This window comes from Gasterosteus aculeatus, chromosome 2 (genome assembly GCF_964276395.1).
Source record: "Gasterosteus aculeatus chromosome 2, fGasAcu3.hap1.1, whole genome shotgun sequence".
Taxonomy (NCBI): Eukaryota; Metazoa; Chordata; class Actinopteri; order Perciformes; family Gasterosteidae; genus Gasterosteus; species Gasterosteus aculeatus.
In genome coordinates, this window is record NC_135689.1 from 21284430 (window position 1) to 21303240 (window position 18811).

At 46.0% G+C, this 18811-nt stretch overlaps 21 non-coding genes across 21 annotated transcripts; all 21 read left to right on the plus strand.

Annotated features, from left to right (window-relative positions):
* Positions 1-943: 943 nt before the first annotated feature.
* trnad-guc (transfer RNA aspartic acid (anticodon GUC)) lies at positions 944-1015 on the plus strand. The gene has a single exon. It is a non-coding gene; the product is annotated as a tRNA-Asp (tRNA).
* Positions 1016-1711: 696 nt separating this feature from the next.
* trnad-guc (transfer RNA aspartic acid (anticodon GUC)) lies at positions 1712-1783 on the plus strand. The gene has a single exon. It is a non-coding gene; the product is annotated as a tRNA-Asp (tRNA).
* Positions 1784-2480: 697 nt separating this feature from the next.
* trnad-guc (transfer RNA aspartic acid (anticodon GUC)) lies at positions 2481-2552 on the plus strand. The gene has a single exon. It is a non-coding gene; the product is annotated as a tRNA-Asp (tRNA).
* Positions 2553-4016: 1464 nt separating this feature from the next.
* trnad-guc (transfer RNA aspartic acid (anticodon GUC)) lies at positions 4017-4088 on the plus strand. Its single transcript has one exon. It is a non-coding gene; the product is annotated as a tRNA-Asp (tRNA).
* Positions 4089-5553: 1465 nt separating this feature from the next.
* trnad-guc (transfer RNA aspartic acid (anticodon GUC)) lies at positions 5554-5625 on the plus strand. The gene has a single exon. It is a non-coding gene; the product is annotated as a tRNA-Asp (tRNA).
* Positions 5626-6320: 695 nt separating this feature from the next.
* trnad-guc (transfer RNA aspartic acid (anticodon GUC)) lies at positions 6321-6392 on the plus strand. Its single transcript has one exon. It is a non-coding gene; the product is annotated as a tRNA-Asp (tRNA).
* Positions 6393-7088: 696 nt separating this feature from the next.
* trnad-guc (transfer RNA aspartic acid (anticodon GUC)) lies at positions 7089-7160 on the plus strand. The gene has a single exon. It is a non-coding gene; the product is annotated as a tRNA-Asp (tRNA).
* Positions 7161-7857: 697 nt separating this feature from the next.
* On the plus strand, positions 7858-7929 carry trnad-guc (transfer RNA aspartic acid (anticodon GUC)). The gene has a single exon. It is a non-coding gene; the product is annotated as a tRNA-Asp (tRNA).
* Positions 7930-8626: 697 nt separating this feature from the next.
* trnad-guc (transfer RNA aspartic acid (anticodon GUC)) lies at positions 8627-8698 on the plus strand. Its single transcript has one exon. It is a non-coding gene; the product is annotated as a tRNA-Asp (tRNA).
* Positions 8699-9394: 696 nt separating this feature from the next.
* Positions 9395-9466, plus strand: trnad-guc (transfer RNA aspartic acid (anticodon GUC)). The gene has a single exon. It is a non-coding gene; the product is annotated as a tRNA-Asp (tRNA).
* A 696-nt stretch (positions 9467-10162) lies between these two features.
* Positions 10163-10234, plus strand: trnad-guc (transfer RNA aspartic acid (anticodon GUC)). The gene has a single exon. It is a non-coding gene; the product is annotated as a tRNA-Asp (tRNA).
* A 697-nt stretch (positions 10235-10931) lies between these two features.
* Positions 10932-11003, plus strand: trnad-guc (transfer RNA aspartic acid (anticodon GUC)). The gene has a single exon. It is a non-coding gene; the product is annotated as a tRNA-Asp (tRNA).
* A 1463-nt stretch (positions 11004-12466) lies between these two features.
* trnad-guc (transfer RNA aspartic acid (anticodon GUC)) lies at positions 12467-12538 on the plus strand. Its single transcript has one exon. It is a non-coding gene; the product is annotated as a tRNA-Asp (tRNA).
* A 695-nt stretch (positions 12539-13233) lies between these two features.
* On the plus strand, positions 13234-13305 carry trnad-guc (transfer RNA aspartic acid (anticodon GUC)). The gene has a single exon. It is a non-coding gene; the product is annotated as a tRNA-Asp (tRNA).
* A 696-nt stretch (positions 13306-14001) lies between these two features.
* On the plus strand, positions 14002-14073 carry trnad-guc (transfer RNA aspartic acid (anticodon GUC)). The gene has a single exon. It is a non-coding gene; the product is annotated as a tRNA-Asp (tRNA).
* Positions 14074-14770: 697 nt separating this feature from the next.
* On the plus strand, positions 14771-14842 carry trnad-guc (transfer RNA aspartic acid (anticodon GUC)). Its single transcript has one exon. It is a non-coding gene; the product is annotated as a tRNA-Asp (tRNA).
* Positions 14843-15538: 696 nt separating this feature from the next.
* trnad-guc (transfer RNA aspartic acid (anticodon GUC)) lies at positions 15539-15610 on the plus strand. Its single transcript has one exon. It is a non-coding gene; the product is annotated as a tRNA-Asp (tRNA).
* A 696-nt stretch (positions 15611-16306) lies between these two features.
* On the plus strand, positions 16307-16378 carry trnad-guc (transfer RNA aspartic acid (anticodon GUC)). Its single transcript has one exon. It is a non-coding gene; the product is annotated as a tRNA-Asp (tRNA).
* A 697-nt stretch (positions 16379-17075) lies between these two features.
* trnad-guc (transfer RNA aspartic acid (anticodon GUC)) lies at positions 17076-17147 on the plus strand. The gene has a single exon. It is a non-coding gene; the product is annotated as a tRNA-Asp (tRNA).
* A 696-nt stretch (positions 17148-17843) lies between these two features.
* On the plus strand, positions 17844-17915 carry trnad-guc (transfer RNA aspartic acid (anticodon GUC)). The gene has a single exon. It is a non-coding gene; the product is annotated as a tRNA-Asp (tRNA).
* Positions 17916-18611: 696 nt separating this feature from the next.
* Positions 18612-18683, plus strand: trnad-guc (transfer RNA aspartic acid (anticodon GUC)). The gene has a single exon. It is a non-coding gene; the product is annotated as a tRNA-Asp (tRNA).
* The last annotated feature ends 128 nt before the right edge of the window (positions 18684-18811 follow it).

Consider the following 18811-nt stretch of genomic DNA (forward strand, 5'->3'; position numbering starts at 1 on the left):
ACTATGGAATAGTCTAAATCAGCACCTGCATGTATGAGGTTGTGGTTTTCAGCCAGGGAGTGGAGGATAGAACAAACTCGGCCTGGAGTGAGTATCCGCCCAAATGGACACAGTTCAAGTGCATACTTCCTCTTAAGACCGAAGTTGAGGCTGCCAGACAATTTTCAGATGCACTCCTCGTTAGTATAGTGGACAGTATCTCTCCTTGTCACGCAGAAGACCAGGGTTCGATTCCCTGACGGGGAGCTTCTTTTCAAAAGGCAACTACAAACTTTTCACTCTCCTTGGCTTCTCCTGTCCTATGCAACACAACTCATGCTGATTAACACTATTTTACTACTGAAACTACAGGTCCTGAACAGACTGTTGCTAAAAGCATGAGTCCAGATAGTCACACTTCTGTCACTTAGCAAAAGTGTGACAATATTGTCAAAGAAGTGCTGAATCAAACGAATGCATGCAGGAGGACATCTCTCAGATGATGCCAATCGGTTGGCTTCATTAGTGGCCTTATGCGCAGCCTGGAAGAGCTGTCCTTTTATTGACCAGTTGCAAGAAGAGCCACCGCTGCAGAGAAAGCAGGACAAATGGACAGTGTTTCAGGCCCAGTTTCACACTGGGGACCTTTCCTATGTTAGGCGAACGTGATACCACCGCTACACTAAAGAAACCTTGGCTCAATCCACCACTGGTATTGCCCTTTTGTCTTTGCAGAAGTACTTTGGAGAAGGTCTTGAACTAACAGATTCATCAGGCATTGACCATCATCACTATGGAACAGTCTAAATCAGCACCTGCATGTAGGAGGTTGTGGTTTTCAGCCAGGGAGTGGAGGATAGAACAAACTCGGCCTGGAGTGAGTATCCGCCCAAATGGACGCAGTTCAAGTGCATACTTCCTCTTAAGACCGAAGTTGAGGCTGCCAGACAATTTTCATATGCACTCCTCGTTAGTATAGTGGACAGTATCTCTGCTTGTCACGCAGAAGACCAGGGTTCGATTCCCTGACGGGGAGCTTCTTTTCAAAAGGCAACTACAAACTTTTCACTCTCCTTGGCTTCTCCTGTCCTATGCAACACAACTCATGCTGATTAACACTATTTTACTACTGAAACTACAGGTCCTGAACAGACTGTTGCTAAAAGCATGAGTCCAGATTGTCACACTTCTGTCACTTAGCAAAAGTGTGACAATGTTGTCAAAGAAGTGCTGAATCAAACGAATGCATGCCGGAGGACATTTCTCAGATGATGCCAATCGGTTGGCTTCATCAGTGGCCTTATGCGCAGCCTGAAAGAGCTGTCTTTTTATTGACCAGTTGCAAGAAGATTCCCCGCTGCAGAGAAAGCAGGTCAAATGGACAGTGTTTCCGCCCAGTTTCAAACTATGGACCTTTTCTATGTTAGGCGAACGTGATACCACCGCTACACTAAAGAAACCTTGGCTCAATCCACCACTGGTATTGCCCTTTTGTCTTTGCAGAAGTACTTTGGAGAAGGTCTTGAACCAACAGATTCATCAGGCATTGACCATCATCACTATGGAATAGTCTAAATCAGCACCTGCATGTATGAGGTTGTGGTTTTCAGCCAGGGAGTGGAGGATAGAACAAACTCGGCCTGGAGTGAGTATCCGCCCAAATGGACACAGTTCAAGTGCATACTTCCTCTTAAGACCGAAGTTGAGGCTGCCAGACAATTTTCAGATGCACTCCTCGTTAGTATAGTGGACAGTATCTCTGCTTGTCACGCAGAAGACCAGGGTTCGATTCCCTGACGGGGAGCTTCTTTTCAAAAGGCAACTACAAACTTTTCACTCTCCTTGGCTTCTCCTGTCCTATGCAACACAACTCATGCTGATTAACACTATTTTACTACTGAAACTACAGGTCCTGAACAGACTGTTGCTAAAAGCATGAGTCCAGATAGTCACACTTCTGTCACTTAGCAAAAGTGTGACAATATTGTCAAAGAAGTGCTGAATCAAACGAATGCATGCAGGAGGACATCTCTCAGATGATGCCAATCGGTTGGCTTCATTAGTGGCCTTATGCGCAGCCTGGAAGAGCTGTCCTTTTATTGACCAGTTGCAAGAAGAGCCACCGCTGCAGAGAAAGCAGGGCAAATGGACAGTGTTTCAGGCCCAGTTTCACACTGGGGACCTTTCCTATGTTAGGCGAACGTGATACCACCGCTACACTAAAGAAACCTCGGCTCAATCCACCACTGGTATTGCCCTTTTGTCTTTGCAGAAGTACTTTGGAGAAGGTCTTGAACTAACAGATTCATCAGGCATTGACCATCGTCACTATGGAACAGTCTAAATAAGCACCTGCATGTATGAGGTCGTGGTTTTCAGCCAGGGAGTGGAGGATAGAACAAACTCGGCCTGGAGTGAGTATCCGCCCAAATGGACACAGTTCAAGTCCATACTTCCTCTTAAGACCGAAGTTGAGGCTGCCAGACAATTTTCAGATGCACTCCTCGTTAGTATAGTGGACAGTATCTCTGCTTGTCACGCAGAAGACCAGGGTTCGATTCCCTGACGGGGAGCGTCTTTTCAAAAGGCAACCACAAACTGTTCACTCACCTTGGCTTCTCCTGTCCTATGCAACACAACTCATGCTGATTAACACTATTTTACTACTGAAACTACAGGTCCTGAACAGACTGTTGCTAAAAGCATTAGTCCAGATTGTCACACTTCTGTCACTTAGCAAAAGTGTGACAATGTTGTCAAAGAAGTGCTGAATCAAACGAATGCATGCCGGAGGACATTTCTCAGATGATGCCAATCGGTTGGCTTCATCAGTGGCCTTATGCGCAGCCTGGAAGAGCTGTCTTTTTATTGACCAGTTGCAAGAAGATTCCCCGCTGCAGAGAAAGCAGGTCAAATGGACAGTGTTTCCGCCCAGTTTCAAACTATGGACCTTTTCTATGTTAGGCGAACGTGATACCACCGCTACACTAAAGAAACCTTGGCTCAATCCACCACTGGTATTGCCCTTTTGTCTTTGCAGAAGTACTTTGGAGAAGGTCTTGAACCAACAGATTCATCAGGCATTGACCATCATCACTATGGAATAGTCTAAATCAGCACCTGCATGTATGAGGTTGTGGTTTTCAGCCAGGGAGTGGAGGATAGAACAAACTCGGCCTGGAGTGAGTATCCGCCCAAATGGACACAGTTCAAGTGCATACTTCCTCTTAAGACCGAAGTTGAGGCTGCCAGACAATTTTCAGATGCACTCCTCGTTAGTATAGTGGACAGTATCTCTCCTTATCACGCAGAAGACCAGGGTTCGATTCCCTGACGGGGAGCTTCTTTTCAAAAGGCAACTACAAACTTTTCACTCTCCTTGGCTTCTCCTGTCCTATGCAACACAACTCATGCTGATTAACACTATTTTACTACTGAAACTAGAGGTCCTGAACAGACTGTTGCTAAAAGCATGAGTCCAGATAGTCACACTTCTGTCACTTAGCAAAAGTGTGACAATATTGTCAAAGAAGTGCTGAATCAAACGAATGCATGCAGGAGGACATCTCTCAGATGATGCCAATCGGTTGGCTTCATTAGTGGCCTTATGCGCAGCCTGGAAGAGCTGTCCTTTTATTGACCAGTTGCAAGAAGATCCACCGCTGCAGAGAAGGCAGGACAAATGGACAGTGTTTCCGCCCAGTTTCAAACTGGGGACCTTTCCTATGTTAGGCGAACGTGATACCACCGCTACACTAAAGAAACGTTTGCTCAATCCACAACTGGTATTGCTCTTTTGTCTTTGCAGAAGTACTTTGGAGAAGGTCTTGAACTAACAAATTCATCAGGCATTGACCATCATCACTATGGAACAGTCTAAATCAGCACCTGCATGTAGGAGGTTGTGGTTTTCAGCCAGGGAGTGGAGGATAGAACAAACTCGGCCTGGAGTGAGTATCCGCCCAAATGGACGCAGTTCAAGTGCATACTTCCTCTTAAGACCGAAGTTGAGGCTGCCAGACAATTTTCCAATACACTCCTCGTTAGTATAGTGGACAGTATCTCTGCTTGTCACGCAGAAGACCAGGGTTCGATTCCCTGACGGGGAGCTTCTTTTCAAAAGGCAACTACAAACTTTTCACTCTCCTTGGCTTCTCCTGTCCTATGCAACACAACTCATGCTGATTAACACTATTTTACTACTGAAACTACAGGTCCTGAACAGACTGTTGCTAAAAGCATGAGTCCAGATAGTCACACTTCTGTCACTTAGCAAAAGTGTGACAATATTGTCAAAGAAGTGCTGAATCAAACGAATGCATGCCGGAGGACATTTCTCAGATGATGCCAATCGGTTGGCTTCATCAGTGGCCTTATGCGCAGCCTGGAAGAGCTGTCTTTTTATTGACCAGTTGCAAGAAGATTCCCCGCTCCAGAGAAAGCAGGTCAAATGGACAGTGTTTCCGCCCAGTTTCAAACTATGGACCTTTTCTATGTTAGGCGAACGTGATACCACCGCTACACTAAAAAAACCTTGGCTCAATCCACCACTGGTATTGCCCTTTTGTCTTTGCAGAAGTACTTTGGAGAAGGTCTTGAACCAACAGATTCATCAGGCATTGACCATCATCACTATGGAATAGTCTAAATCAGCACCTGCATGTATGAGGTTGTGGTTTTCAGCCAGGGAGTGGAGGATAGAACAAACTCGGCCTGGAGTGAGTATCCGCCCAAATGGACACAGTTCAAGTGCATACTTCCTCTTAAGACCGAAGTTGAGGCTGCCAGACAATTTTCAGATGCACTCCTCGTTAGTATAGTGGACAGTATCTCTCCTTGTCACGCAGAAGACCAGGGTTCGATTCCCTGACGGGGAGCTTCTTTTCAAAAGGCAACTACAAACTTTTCACTCTCCTTGGCTTCTCCTGTCCTATGCAACACAACTCATGCTGATTAACACTATTTTACTACTGAAACTACAGGTCCTGAACAGACTGTTGCTAAAAGCATGAGTCCAGATAGTCACACTTCTGTCACTTAGCAAAAGTGTGACAATATTGTCAAAGAAGTGCTGAATCAAACGAATGCATGCAGGAGGACATCTCTCAGATGATGCCAATCGGTTGGCTTCATTAGTGGCCTTATGCGCAGCCTGGAAGAGCTGTCCTTTTATTGACCAGTTGCAAGAAGAGCCACCGCTGCAGAGAAAGCAGGACAAATGGACAGTGTTTCAGGCCCAGTTTCACACTGGGGACCTTTCCTATGTTAGGCGAACGTGATACCACCGCTACACTAAAGAAACCTCGGCTCAATCCACCACTGGTATTGCCCTTTTGTCTTTGCAGAAGTACTTTGGAGAAGGTCTTGAACTAACAGATTCATCAGGCATTGACCATCGTCACTATGGAACAGTCTAAATAAGCACCTGCATGTATGAGGTCGTGGTTTTCAGCCAGGGAGTGGAGGATAGAACAAACTCGGCCTGGAGTGAGTATCCGCCCAAATGGACACAGTTCAAGTCCATACTTCCTGTTAAGACCGAAGTTGAGGCTGCCAGACAATTTTCAGATGCACTCCTCGTTAGTATAGTGGACAGTATCTCTGCTTGTCACGCAGAAGACCAGGGTTCGATTCCCTGACGGGGAGCGTCTTTTCAAAAGGCAACCACAAACTGTTCACTCACCTTGGCTTCTCCTGTCCTATGCAACACAACTCATGCTCATTAACACTATTTTACTACTGAAACTACAGGTCCTGAACAGACTGTTGCTAAAAGCAAGACTCCAGATTGTCACACTTCTATCACTTAGCGAAACTGTGACAATGTTGTCAAAGAAGTGCTGAATCAAACGAATGCATGCAGGAGGACATCTCTCAGATGATGCCAATCGGTTGGCTTCATCAGTGGCCTTATGCGCAGCCTGGAAGACCTGTTTTTTATTGACCAGTTGCAAGAAGATTACCCGCTGCAGAGAAGGCAGGACAAATGGACAGTGTTTCCGCCTAGTTTCAAACTATGGACCTTTCCTACGTTAGGCGAACGTGATACCACCGCGACACTAAAGAAATCTCGGCTCAATCCACCACTGGTATTGCCCTTTTGTCTTTGCAGAAGTACTTTGGAGAAGGTCTTGAACTAAAAGATTCATCAGGCATTGACCATCATCACTGTGGAATAGTCTAAATCAGCACCTGCATGTATGAGGTCGTGGTTTTCAGCCAGGGAGTGGAGGATAGATCAAACTCGGCCTGGAGTGAGTATCCGCCCAAATGGATGCAGTTCAAGTGCATACTTCCTCTTAAGACCGAAGTTGAGGATGCCAGACAATTTTCAGATACACTCCTCGTTAGTATAGTGGACAGTATCTCTGCTTGTCACGCAGAAGACCAGGGTTCGATTCCCTGACGGGGAGCTTCTTTTCAAATGGCAACTACAAACTTTTCATTCTCCTTGGCTTCTCCTGTCCTATGCAACACAACTCATGCTGATTAACGCTATTTTACTACTGAAACTACAGGTCCTGAACAGACTGTTGCTAAAAGCATGAGTCCAGATTGTCACACTTCTGTCACTTAGCAAAAGTGTGACAATGTTGTCAAAGAAGTGCTGAATCCAACGAATGCATGCAGGAGGACATCTCTCAGATGATGCCAATCGGATGGCTTCATTAGTGGCCTAATGCGCAGCCTGGAAGAGCTGTCCTTTTATTGACCAGTTGCAAGAAGATCCACCGCTGCAGAGAAGGCAGGACAAATGGACAGTGTTTCCGCCCAGTTTCAAACTGGGGACCTTTCCTATGTTAGGCGAACGTGATACCACCGCTACACTAAAGAAACGTTTGCTCAATCCACAACTGGTATTGCTCTTTTGTCTTTGCAGAAGTACTTTGGAGAAGGTCTTGAACTAACAAATTCATCAGGCATTGACCATCATCACTATGGAACAGTCTAAATCAGCACCTGCATGTAGGAGGTCGTGGTTTTCAGCCAGGGAGTGGAGGATAGAACAAACTCGGCCTGGAGTGAGTATCCGCCCAAATGGACACAGTTCAAGTGCATACTTCCTCTTAAGACCGAAGTTGAGGCTGCCAGACAATTTTCAGATGCACTCCTCGTTAGTATAGTGGACAGTATCTCTGCTTGTCACGCAGAAGACCAGGGTTCGATTCCCTGACGGGGAGCTTCTTTTCAAAAGGCAACTACAAACTTTTCACTCTCCTTGGCTTCTCCTGTCCTATGCAACACAACTCATGCTGATTAACACTATTTTACTACTGAAACTACAGGTCCTGAACAGACTGTTGCTAAAAGCATGAGTCCAGATAGTCACACTTCTGTCACTTAGCAAAAGTGTGACAATATTGTCAAAGAAGTGCTGAATCAAACGAATGCATGCAGGAGGACATCTCTCAGATGATGCCAATCGGTTGGCTTCATTAGTGGCCTTATGCGCAGCCTGGAAGAGCTGTCCTTTTATTGACCAGTTGCAAGAAGAGCCACCGCTGCAGAGAAAGCAGGACAAATGGACAGTGTTTCAGGCCCAGTTTCACACTGGGGACCTTTCCTATGTTAGGCGAACGTGATACCACCGCTACACTAAAGAAACCTCGGCTCAATCCACCACTGGTATTGCCCTTTTGTCTTTGCAGAAGTACTTTGGAGAAGGTCTTGAACTAACAGATTCATCAGGCATTGACCATCGTCACTATGGAACAGTCTAAATAAGCACCTGCATGTATGAGGTCGTGGTTTTCAGCCAGGGAGTGGAGGATAGAACAAACTCGGCCTGGAGTGAGTATCCGCCCAAATGGACACAGTTCAAGTCCATACTTCCTGTTAAGACCGAAGTTGAGGCTGCCAGACAATTTTCAGATGCACTCCTCGTTAGTATAGTGGACAGTATCTCTGCTTGTCACGCAGAAGACCAGGGTTCGATTCCCTGACGGGGAGCGTCTTTTCAAAAGGCAACCACAAACTGTTCACTCACCTTGGCTTCTCCTGTCCTATGCAACACAACTCATGCTGATTAACACTATTTTACTACTGAAACTACAGGTCCTGAACAGACTGTTGCTAAAAGCAAGACTCCAGATTGTCACACTTCTATCACTTAGCGAAACTGTGACAATGTTGTCAAAGAAGTGCTGAATCAAACGAATGCATGCAGGAGGACATCTCTCAGATGATGCCAATCGGTTGGCTTCATCAGTGGCCTTATGCGCAGCCTGGAAGAGCTGTCCTTTTATTGACCAGTTGCAAGAAGAGCCACCGCTGCAGAGAAAGCAGGACAAATGGACAGTGTTTCAGGCCCAGTTTCACACTGGGGACCTTTCCTATGTTAGGCGAACGTGATACCACCGCTACACTAAAGAAACGTTTGCTCAATCCACAACTGGTATTGCTCTTTTGTCTTTGCAGAAGTACTTTGGAGAAGGTCTTGAACTAACAGATTCATCAGGCATTGACCATCATCACTATGGAACAGTCTAAATCAGCACCTGCATGTAGGAGGTTGTGGTTTTCAGCCAGGGAGTGGAGGATAGAACAAACTCGGCCTGGAGTGAGTATCCGCCCAAATGGACGCAGTTCAAGTGCATACTTCCTCTTAAGACCGAAGTTGAGGCTGCCAGACAATTTTCCAATACACTCCTCGTTAGTATAGTGGACAGTATCTCTGCTTGTCACGCAGAAGACCAGGGTTCGATTCCCTGACGGGGAGCGTCTTTTCAAAAGGCAACCACAAACTGTTCACTCACCTTGGCTTCTCCTGTCCTATGCAACACAACTCATGCTGATTAACACTATTTTACTACTGAAACTACAGGTCCTGAACAGACTGTTGCTAAAAGCATGAGTCCAGATTGTCACACTTCTGTCACTTAGCAAAAGTGTGACAATGTTGTCAAAGAAGTGCTGAATCCAACGAATGCATGCAGGAGGACATCTCTCAGATGATGCCAATCGGATGGCTTCATTAGTGGCCTAATGCGCAGCCTGGAAGAGCTGTCCTTTTATTGACCAGTTGCAAGAAGAGCCACCGCTGCAGAGAAGGCAGGACAAATGGACAGTGTTTATGCCCAGTTTCAAACTGAGGACCTTTCCTATGTTAGGCGATCGTGATACCACCGCTACACTAAAGAAACCTTGGCTCAATCCACCACTGGTATTGCCCTTTTGTCTTTGCAGAAGTACTTTGGAGAAGGTCTTGAACTAACAGATTCATCAGGCATTGACCATCATCACTATGGAACAGTCTAAATCAGCACCTGCATGTAGGAGGTTGTGGTTTTCAGCCAGGGAGTGGAGGATAGAACAAACTCGGCCTGGAGTGAGTATCCGCCCAAATGGACGCAGTTCAAGTGCATACTTCCTCTTAAGACCGAAGTTGAGGCTGCCAGACAATTTTCAGATACACTCCTCGTTAGTATAGTGGACAGTATCTCTGCTTGTCACGCAGAAGACCAGGGTTCGATTCCCTGACGGGGAGCTTCTTTTCAAAAGGCAACTACAAACTTTTCACTCTCCTTGGCTTCTCCTGTCCTATGCAACACAACTCATGCTGATTAACACTATTTTACTACTGAAACTACAGGTCCTGAACAGACTGTTGCTAAAAGCATGAGTCCAGATTGTCACACTTCTGTCAATTAGCAAAAGTGTGACAATGTTGTCAAAGAAGTGCTGAATCAAACGAATGCATGCCGGAGGACATTTCTCAGATGATGCCAATCGGTTGGCTTCATCAGTGGCCTTATGCGCAGCCTGGAAGAGCTGTCTTTTTATTGACCAGTTGCAAGAAGATTCCCCGCTGCAGAGAAAGCAGGTCAAATGGACAGTGTTTCCGCCCAGTTTCAAACTATGGACCTTTTCTATGTTAGGCGAACGTGATACCACCGCTACACTAAAGAAACCTTGGCTCAATCCACCACTGGTATTGCCCTTTTGTCTTTGCAGAAGTACTTTGGAGAAGGTCTTGAACCAACAGATTCATCAGGCATTGACCATCATCACTATGGAATAGTCTAAATCAGCACCTGCATGTATGAGGTTGTGGTTTTCAGCCAGGGAGTGGAGGATAGAACAAACTCGGCCTGGAGTGAGTATCCGCCCAAATGGACACAGTTCAAGTGCATACTTCCTCTTAAGACCGAAGTTGAGGCTGCCAGACAATTTTCAGATGCACTCCTCGTTAGTATAGTGGACAGTATCTCTGCTTGTCACGCAGAAGACCAGGGTTCGATTCCCTGACGGGGAGCTTCTTTTCAAAAGGCAACTACAAACTTTTCACTCTCCTTGGCTTCTCCTGTCCTATGCAACACAACTCATGCTGATTAACACTATTTTACTACTGAAACTACAGGTCCTGAACAGACTGTTGCTAAAAGCATGAGTCCAGATAGTCACACTTCTGTCACTTAGCAAAAGTGTGACAATATTGTCAAAGAAGTGCTGAATCAAACGAATGCATGCAGGAGGACATCTCTCAGATGATGCCAATCGGTTGGCTTCATTAGTGGCCTTATGCGCAGCCTGGAAGAGCTGTCCTTTTATTGACCAGTTGCAAGAAGAGCCACCGCTGCAGAGAAAGCAGGACAAATGGACAGTGTTTCAGGCCCAGTTTCACACTGGGGACCTTTCCTATGTTAGGCGAACGTGATACCACCGCTACACTAAAGAAACCTCGGCTCAATCCACCACTGGTATTGCCCTTTTGTCTTTGCAGAAGTACTTTGGAGAAGGTCTTGAACTAACAGATTCATCAGGCATTGACCATCATCACTATGGAACAGTCTAAATCAGCACCTGCATGTAGGAGGTTGTGGTTTTCAGCCAGGGAGTGGAGGATAGAACAAACTCGGCCTGGAGTGAGTATCCGCCCAAATGGACGCAGTTCAAGTGCATACTTCCTCTTAAGACCGAAGTTGAGGCTGCCAGACAATTTTCAGATACACTCCTCGTTAGTATAGTGGACAGTATCTCTGCTTGTCACGCAGAAGACCAGGGTTCGATTCCCTGACGGGGAGCTTCTTTTCAAAAGGCAACTACAAACTTTTCACTCTCCTTGGCTTCTCCTGTCCTATGCAACACAACTCATGCTGATTAACACTATTTTACTACTGAAACTACAGGTCCTGAACAGACTGTTGCTAAAAGCATGAGTCCAGATTGTCACACTTCTGTCAATTAGCAAAAGTGTGACAATGTTGTCAAAGAAGTGCTGAATCAAACGAATGCATGCCGGAGGACATTTCTCAGATGATGCCAATCGGTTGGCTTCATCAGTGGCCTTATGCGCAGCCTGGAAGAGCTGTCTTTTTATTGACCAGTTGCAAGAAGATTCCCCGCTGCAGAGAAAGCAGGTCAAATGGACAGTGTTTCCGCCCAGTTTCAAACTATGGACCTTTTCTATGTTAGGCGAACGTGATACCACCGCTACACTAAAGAAACCTTGGCTCAATCCACCACTGGTATTGCCCTTTTGTCTTTGCAGAAGTACTTTGGAGAAGGTCTTGAACTAACAGATTCATCAGGCATTGACCATCGTCACTATGGAACAGTCTAAATCAGCACCTGCATGTATGAGGTCGTGGTTTTCAGCCAGGGAGTGGAGGATAGAACAAACTCGGCCTGGAGTGAGTATCCGCCCAAATGGACACAGTTCAAGTCCATACTTCCTCTTAAGACCGAAGTTGAGGCTGCCAGACAATTTTCAGATGCACTCCTCGTTAGTATAATGGACAGTATCTCTGCTTGTCACGCAGAAGACCAGGGTTCGATTCCCTGACGGGGAGCGTCTTTTCAAAGGCAACCACAAACTGTTCACTCACCTTGGCTTCTCCTGTCCTATGCAACACAACTCATGCTGATTATCACTATTTTACTACTGAAACTACAGGTCCTGAACAGACTGTTGCTAAAAGCAAGACTCCAGATTGTCACACTTCTATCACTTAGCGAAACTGTGACAATGTTGTCAAAGAAGTGCTGAATCAAACGAATGCATGCAGGAGGACATCTCTTAGATGATGCCAATCGGTTGGCTTGATCAGTGGCCTTATGCGCAGCCTGGAAGAGCTGTTTTTTATTGACCAGTTGCAAGAAGAGCCACCGCTGCAGAGAAAGCAGGACAAATGGACAGTGTTTCAGGCCCAGTTTCACACTGGGGACCTTTCCTATGTTAGGCGAACGTGATACCACCGCTACACTAAAGAAACCTCGGCTCAATCCACCACTGGTATTGCCCTTTTGTCTTTGTAGAAGTACTTTGGAGAAGGTCTTGAACTAACAGATTCATCAGGCATTGACCATCGTCACTATGGAACAGTCTAAATAAGCACCTGCATGTATGAGGTCGTGGTTTTCAGCCAGGGAGTGGAGGATAGAACAAACTCGGCCTGGAGTGAGTATCCGCCCAAATGGACACAGTTCAAGTCCATACTTCCTCTTAAGACCGAAGTTGAGGCTGCCAGACAATTTTCAGATGCACTCCTCGTTAGTATAGTGGACAGTATCTCTGCTTGTCACGCAGAAGACCAGGGTTCGATTCCCTGACGGGGAGCGTCTTTTCAAAAGGCAACCACAAACTGTTCACTCACCTTGGCTTCTCCTGTCCTATGCAACACAACTCATGCTGATTAACACTATTTTACTACTGAAACTACAGGTCCTGAACAGACTGTTGCTAAAAGCAAGACTCCAGATTGTCACACTTCTATCACTTAGCGAAACTGTGACAATGTTGTCAAAGAAGTGCTGAATCAAACGAATGCATGCAGGAGGACATCTCTCAGATGATGCCAATCGGTTGGCTTCATCAGTGGCCTTATGCGCAGCCTGGAAGAGCTGTTTTTTATTGACCAGTTGCAAGAAGATTACCCGCTGCAGAGAAGGCAGGACAAATGGACAGTGTTTCCGCCTAGTTTCAAACTATGGACCTTTCCTACGTTAGGCGAACGTGATACCACCGCGACACTAAAGAAATCTCGGCTCAATCCACGACTGGTATTGCCCTTTTGTCTTTGCAGAAGTACTTTGGAGAAGGTCTTGAACTAAAAGATTCATCAGGCATTGACCATCATCACTGTGGAATAGTCTAAATCAGCACCTGCATGTATGAGGTCGTGGTTTTCAGCCAGGGAGTGGAGGATAGATCAAACTCGGCCTGGAGTGAGTATCCGCCCAAATGGACGCAGTTCAAGTGCATACTTCCTCTTAAGACCGAAGTTGAGGCTGCCAGACAATTTTCAGATACACTCCTCGTTAGTATAGTGGACAGTATCTCTGCTTGTCACGCAGAAGACCAGGGTTCGATTCCCTGACGGGGAGCTTCTTTTCAAAAGGCAACTACAAACTTTTCACTCTCCTTGGCTTCTCCTGTCCTATGCAACACAACTCATGCTGATTAACACTATTTTACTACTGAAACTACAGGTCCTGAACAGACTGTTGCTAAAAGCATGAGTCCAGATTGTCACACTTCTGTCACTTAGCAAAAGTGTGACAATGTTGTCAAAGAAGTGCTGAATCCAACGAATGCATGCAGGAGGACATCTCTCAGATGATGCCAATCGGTTGGCTTCATCAGTGGCCTTATGCGCAGCCTGGAAGAGCTGTCCTTTTATTGACCAGTTGCAAGAAGATCCACCGCTGCAGAGAAGGCAGGACAAATGGACAGTGTTTCCGCCCAGTTTCAAACTGGGGACCTTTCCTATGTTAGGCGAACGTGATACCACCGCTACACTAAAGAAACGTTTGCTCAATCCACAACTGGTATTGCTCTTTTGTCTTTGCAGAAGTACTTTGGAGAAGGTCTTGAACTAACAGATTCATCAGGCATTGACCATCATCACTATGGAACAGTCTAAATCAGCACCTGCATGTAGGAGGTTGTGGTTTTCAGCCAGGGAGTGGAGGATAGAACAAACTCGGCCTGGAGTGAGTATCCGCCCAAATGGACGCAGTTCAAGTGCATACTTCCTCTTAAGACCGAAGTTGAGGCTGCCAGACAATTTTCCAATACACTCCTCGTTAGTATAGTGGACAGTATCTCTGCTTGTCACGCAGAAGACCAGGGTTCGATTCCCTGACGGGGAGCTTCTTTTCAAAAGGCAACTACAAACTTTTCACTCTCCTTGGCTTCTCCTGTCCTATGCAACACAACTCATGCTGATTAACACTATTTTACTACTGAAACTACAGGTCCTGAACAGACTGTTGCTAAAAGCAAGACTCCAGATTGTCACACTTCTATCACTTAGCGAAACTGTGACAATGTTGTCAAAGAAGTGCTGAATCAAACGAATGCATGCAGGAGGACATCTCTCAGATGATGCCAATCGGTTGGCTTCATCAGTGGCCTTATGCGCAGCCTGGAAGAGCTGTCCTTTTATTGACCAGTTGCAAGAAGAGCCACCGCTGCAGAGAAAGCAGGACAAATGGACAGTGTTTCAGGCCCAGTTTCACACTGGGGACCTTTCCTATGTTAGGCGAACGTGATACCACCGCTACACTAAAGAAACCTCGGCTCAATCCACCACTGGTATTGCCCTTTTGTCTTTGCAGAAGTACTTTGGAGAAGGTCTTGAACTAACAGATTCATCAGGCATTGACCATCGTCACTATGGAACAGTCTAAATAAGCACCTGCATGTATGAGGTTGTGGTTTTCAGCCAGGGAGTGGAGGATAGAACAAACTCGGCCTGGAGTGAGTATCCGCCCAAATGGACGCAGTTCAAGTGCATACTTCCTCTTAAGACCGAAGTTGAGGCTGCCAGACAATTTTCCAATACACTCCTCGTTAGTATAGTGGACAGTATCTCTGCTTGTCACGCAGAAGACCAGGGTTCGATTCCCTGACGGGGAGCTTCTTTTCAAAAGGCAACTACAAACTTTTCACTCTCCTTGGCTTCTCCTGTCCTATGCAACACAACTCATGCTGATTAACACTATTTTACTACTGAAACTACAGGTCCTGAACAGACTGTTGCTAAAAGCATGAGTCCAGATTGTCACACTTCTGTCACTTAGCAAAAGTGTGACAATGTTGTCAAAGAAGTGCTGAATCAAACGAATGCATGCCGGAGGACATTTCTCAGATGATGCCAATCGGTTGGCTTCATCAGTGGCCTTATGCGCAGCCTGGAAGAGCTGTCTTTTTATTGACCAGTTGCAAGAAGATTCCCCGCTCCAGAGAAAGCAGGTCAAATGGACAGTGTTTCCGCCCAGTTTCAAACTATGGACCTTTTCTATGTTAGGCGAACGTGATACCACCGCTACACTAAAGAAACCTTGGCTCAATCCACCACTGGTATTGCCCTTTTGTCTTTGCAGAAGTACTTTGGAGAAGGTCTTGAACCAACAGATTCATCAGGCATTGACCATCATCACTATGGAATAGTCTAAATCAGCACCTGCATGTATGAGGTTGTGGTTTTCAGCCAGGGAGTGGAGGATAGAACAAACTCGGCCTGGAGTGAGTATCCGCCCAAATGGACACAGTTCAAGTGCATACTTCCTGTTAAGACCGAAGTTGAGGCTGCCAGCCAATTTTCAGATGCACTCCTCGTTAGTATAGTGGACAGTATCTCTGCTTGTCACGCAGAAGACCAGGGTTCGATTCCCTGACGGGGAGCTTCTTTTCAAAAGGCAACTACAAACTGTTCACTCTCCTTGGCTTCTCCTGTCCTATGCAACACAACTCATGCTGATTAACACTATTTTACTACTGAAACTACAGGTCCTGAACAGACTGTTGCTAAAAGCATGAGTCCAGATTGTCACACTTCTGTCACTTAGCAAAAGTGTGACAATGTTGTCAAAGAAGTGCTGAATCAAACGAATGCATGCCGGAGGACATCTCTCAGATGATGCCAATCGGTTGGCTTCATCAGTGGCCTTATGCGCAGCCTGGAAGAGCTGTCTTTTTATTGACCAGTTGCAAGAAGATTCCCCGCTCCAGAGAAAGCAGGTCAAATGGACAGTGTTTCCGCCCAGTTTCAAACTATGGACCTTTTCTATGTTAGGCGAACGTGATACCACCGCTACACTAAAGAAACCTTGGCTCAATCCACCACTGGTATTGCCCTTTTGTCTTTGCAGAAGTACTTTGGAGAAGGTCTTGAACCAACAGATTCATCAGGCATTGACCATCATCACTATGGAATAGTCTAAATCAGCACCTGCATGTATGAGGTTGTGGTTTTCAGCCAGGGAGTGGAGGATAGAACAAACTCGGCCTGCAGTGAGTATCCGCCCAAATGGACACAGTTCAAGTGCATACTTCCTCTTAAGACCGAAGTTGAGGCTGCCAGACAATTTTCAGATGCACTCCTCGTTAGTATAGTGGACAGTATCTCTGCTTGTCACGCAGAAGACCAGGGTTCGATTCCCTGACGGGGAGCTTCTTTTCAAAAGGCAACTACAAACTGTTCACTCTCCTTGGCTTCTCCTGTCCTATGCAACACAACTCATGCTGATTAACACTATTTTACTACTGAAACTACAGGTCCTGAACAGACTGTTGCTAAAAGCAAGACTCCAGATTGTCACACTTCTATCACTTAGCGAAACTGTGACAATGTTGTCAAAGAAGTGCTGAATCAAACGAATGCATGCAGGAGGACATCTCTCAGATGATGCCAATCGGTTGGCTTCATCAGTGGCCTTATGCGCAGCCTGGAAGAGCTGTCCTTTTATTGACCAGTTGCAAGAAGAGCCACCGCTGCAGAGAAAGCAGGACAAATGGACAGTGTTTCAGGCCCAGTTTCACACTGGGGACCTTTCCTATGTTAGGCGAACGTGATACCACCGCTACACTAAAGAAACCTCGGCTCAATCCACCACTGGTATTGCCCTTTTGTCTTTGCAGAAGTACTTTGGAGAAGGTCTTGAACTAACAGATTCATCAGGCATTGACCATCGTCACTATGGAACAGTCTAAATAAGCACCTGCATGTATGAGGTTGTGGTTTTCAGCCAGGGAGTGGAGGATAGAACAAACTCGGCCTGGAGTGAGTATCCGCCCAAATGGACGCAGTTCAAGTGCATACTTCCTCTTAAGACCGAAGTTGAGGCTGCCAGACAATTTTCCAATACACTCCTCGTTAGTATAGTGGACAGTATCTCTGCTTGTCACGCAGAAGACCAGGGTTCGATTCCCTGACGGGGAGCTTCTTTTCAAAAGGCAACTACAAACTTTTCACTCTCCTTGGCTTCTCCTGTCCTATGCAACACAACTCATGCTGATTAACACTATTTTACTACTGAAACTACAGGTCCTGAACAGACTGTTGCTAAAAGCATGAGTCCAGATTGTCACACTTCTGTCACTTAGCAAAAGTGTGACAATGTTGTCAAAGAAGTGCTGAATCAAACGAATGCATGCCGGAGGACATTTCTCAGATGATGCCAATCGGTTGGCTTCATCAGTGGCCTTATGCGCAGCCTGGAAGAGCTGTCTTTTTATTGACCAGTTGCAAGAAGATTCCCCGCTCCAGAGAAAGCAGGTCAAATGGACAGTGTTTCCGCCCAGTTTCAAACTATGGACCTTTTCTATGTTAGGCGAACGTGATACCACCGCTACACTAAAGAAACCTTGGCTCAATCCACCACTGGTATTGCCCTTTTGTCTTTGCAGAAGTACTTTGGAGAAGGTCTTGAACCAACAGATTCATCAGGCATTGACCATCATCACTATGGAATAGTCTAAATCAGCACCTGCATGTATGAGGTTGTGGTTTTCAGCCAGGGAGTGGAGGATAGAACAAACTCGGCCTGGAGTGAGTATCCGCCCAAATGGACACAGTTCAAGTGCATACTTCCTGTTAAGACCGAAGTTGAGGCTGCCAGCCAATTTTCAGATGCACTCCTCGTTAGTATAGTGGACAGTATCTCTGCTTGTCACGCAGAAGACCAGGGTTCGATTCCCTGACGGGGAGCTTCTTTTCAAAAGGCAACTACAAACTGTTCACTCTCCTTGGCTTCTCCTGTCCTATGCAACACAACTCATGCTGATTAACACTATTTTACTACTGAAACTACAGGTCCTGAACAGACTGTTGCTAAAAGCATGAGTCCAGATTGTCACACTTCTGTCACTTAGCAAAAGTGTGACAATGTTGTCAAAGAAGTGCTGAATCAAACGAATGCATGCCGGAGGACATCTCTCAGATGATGCCAATCGGTTGGCTTCATCAGTGGCCTTATGCGCAGCCTGGAAGAGCTGTCTTTTTATTGACCAGTTGCAAGAAGATTCCCCGCTCCAGAGAAAGCAGGTCAAATGGACAGTGTTTCCGCCCAGTTTCAAACTATGGACCTTTTCTATGTTAGGCGAACGTGATACCACCGCTACACTAAAGAAACCTTGGCTCAATCCACCACTGGTATTGCCCTTTTGTCTTTGCAGAAGTACTTTGGAGAAGGTCTTGAACCAACAGATTCATCAGGCATTGACCATCATCACTATGGAATAGTCTAAATCAGCACCTGCATGTATGAGGTTGTGGTTTTCAGCCAGGGAGTGGAGGATAGAACAAACTCGGCCTGCAGTGAGTATCCGCCCAAATGGACACAGTTCAAGTGCATACTTCCTCTTAAGACCGAAGTTGAGGCTGCCAGACAATTTTCAGATGCACTCCTCGTTAGTATAGTGGACAGTATCTCTGCTTGTCACGCAGAAGACCAGGGTTCGATTCCCTGACGGGGAGCTTCTTTTCAAAAGGCAACTACAAACTGTTCACTCTCCTTGGCTTCTCCTGTCCTATGCAACACAACTCATGCTGATTAACACTATTTTACTACTGAAACTACAGGTCCTGAACAGACTGTTGCTAAA